Here is a 2431-nt window from a genome sequence, read left to right as displayed (position 1 = left end):
CTTAACTAAGAAAGCTTCTACTACCTAATATTATATTAACTTAATGGATAATTAAAAGGTTTTTTTTCAACATTTCATGTAAGATATGAATGTTTAAAGTTAAGATTGTGTCAACATTCATATTAGAGTCAATTTATTCTAAAGAAACTCCCCAGAGACTTAGAATATTTACAAGAAACTGAATACTTACAAAAATTTGGCATACAGACTTACTCAAAGTCCTCTATTAATAGGAAAATTAAGTAAAAATATTTAATTAATTCAAATATTTTAAAAATAAATTTAAATATTAAAATATTTAATTTATAGATTTATTTAATATATTACAGTGGAAGTACAGAGTAAGTTTCTTTTTACAAATTGAATAACTGAAGTTTGTTGTTCTTTTTTTAAAAAAAATTGATAATTTTCTTTATTTTTAATTTCAGCTACTATGAACAACAATTGCTTTTTAGGTGTTCATATATACATTATTGTTATAGAAAGTTCTCACTTCTGGGGTGGAAGCTGTTGTGCTGGCCTTGCCTGTTGATGCATCTCAGCCACATCACAGCTCTCCTGCCACATCATGCTGGTGATAAAGCTGTCCTCTGACTACTCAAGGTTTAGGAAGGAATCTAAGTTGTCTAGCTGTACCTCAAAAATCACCTCAATGGACAGGGTTTCCTGGGAGGTGTTCATTAGCCTAAGCTTGCAAGAGCGTGTAGTAGGCAGCACTGTCAGCTGGCAGTGGTGTGACTGAGCCATAACCTTCCAGGTGTCTTTCACGAGCATCTGGAATCAGCAGGCAACTTTCTTGATGTCTAAGAAAGAGTTGGTGCAAAGGGTGTTGAGGAGGATGGGGTCTTGACTTTTCAGCTCATCCTTGTGATGGTGGAGGAAGCATAATATGTCCTCCACCAGCTGCTCCCTCATGCACATGCACTGTAGCTGCACATGGAGGCAGAAGTCTTGGTCAGACATTTTCTCTGCAGTGCCCACCTCCAAGTGGAAGGCATGTCCAGGGGGAGGCTGCAGGGGCACAAGAAGGCAGTAGAGGACATTGACCTTCCAGGCACTCCAACCTTCATCCCAATGGCTGGCTGCAGCTGTGGCTTGAAGTTACTCCCAGAAAATCTTTGGCAAGCACTAAGAAGCTCATCTACCAGATCCTCCACCAACTTGCACATCAGCCATATACGGCACTAGTCACTGGATGTGATCAGCTAGAAATTTGCACAGGTGACATATATCACCAGAGTTGTTGTCTTCTACCTCTTCTTCCTCCTTCTGTTCTTGACTTCTGGGACTGCCCTGCTTGCATATGCTTTCTGAATTATGAAACTTTTTTTCTGGTCCTCTAGCAGAGCCGCAGGAGCAGGACTCCTGCCCCAAGATGAGAGCCCAGAAGCACCATTGCTGGAATGCAGAAAACAACAGGACTTCCCCTGCCAACATGTTCTACTCCCGGGTCTGCTCTACATTCTGCATCATTTGAGTCATCTTCCAGCTCATCTGCTCTGTGCACTGCTGCATGAGCAATAACAAGGACAGCAATGGCCTGCAGGAGACAGAAGAGAAAGTGTCTCACTGGGGCTGCGCAGGAGGTCATTGGTAGTAGGACAAGAAGGGCTGGGAGCTGCAGGCTAGGAAAGGGGGCAAGGGAATTGGGTGGCACCGTGCTCTGCCCAAGGTGCTTCCCTGAGTGGCTGGACCCTCACACCAGGGTGAGAACCCCTCCAGGAGCTGGCATTTCTACCCTGGTCCTCGTCCAGCTCAGACTCCCCACCATGTGTACACTCACACTCACTGTTGGCCCAGGCTGCACTGCAGCACCCCTGCTTGTTTGTGCCCCTTGTGACAGCCCCATTGTGATCCACCCCCTATTCTGTCACAGATCCCCATCACAAATCTCCTCTCCTCTCTTCTCCTTTACTCTTTCCTTCCTTTCTTCTCCATTTACTTTTCTTCTAAGTTTTCTGTTCCCTTTTTTCCCCTATTTTCTCCTCCTTTTTTCTTCTCTCACTTCCTTTATTCCCTCTGTTTCAGAGCCTCCTTGACAGAGTCCTTTGGGAGGAAGTCCTGAAGGGCAAAAGAATCTAGGAAGCTGGGCATGTTTCAAGAAAAAAATCTTAAAGGTGTAGAAGGCCATCTCCATGTGCTAAATGATGAGCCAGCGGGGAAGACCAGCCTGGCTGAACAGAGAAATTTGGTTGGAACTCAGGTCAAAAAAGAGAGTTTATGACCTTTGGATGAAAGAGCAAGAAACTCAGAAGGACAACAAGGATGTTGTGAGGTTATCCACGGAGGAAATTAGAAGGACAAAAGCCCAACTAGAACTTAATCTGGCTACAGCCGTAAAAGAAGATATTTCAATAAATCAGCAACGAAAGGAGGGCTAAGGAGAATCTCCATCCTTCATTGGATGTGTGAGGAAGCATGGTGACAAAGA

At 43.7% G+C, this 2431-nt stretch overlaps 1 pseudogene; it reads right to left on the bottom strand.

Annotated features, from left to right (window-relative positions):
* Positions 1-594: 594 nt before the first annotated feature.
* LOC116963269 lies at positions 595-1515 on the bottom strand (annotated as a pseudogene).
* Between the last annotated feature and the right edge of the window lie 916 nt (positions 1516-2431).

This window comes from Tyto alba, unplaced genomic scaffold, assembly GCF_018691265.1.
Source record: "Tyto alba isolate M040663 unplaced genomic scaffold, T.alba_DEE_v4.0 Super-Scaffold_45, whole genome shotgun sequence".
NCBI classification, from domain to species: domain Eukaryota; kingdom Metazoa; phylum Chordata; class Aves; order Strigiformes; family Tytonidae; genus Tyto; species Tyto alba.
The sequence above is the reverse complement of the archived record's forward strand: the minus strand, read 5'-3'. Positions and strand labels throughout refer to the sequence as shown.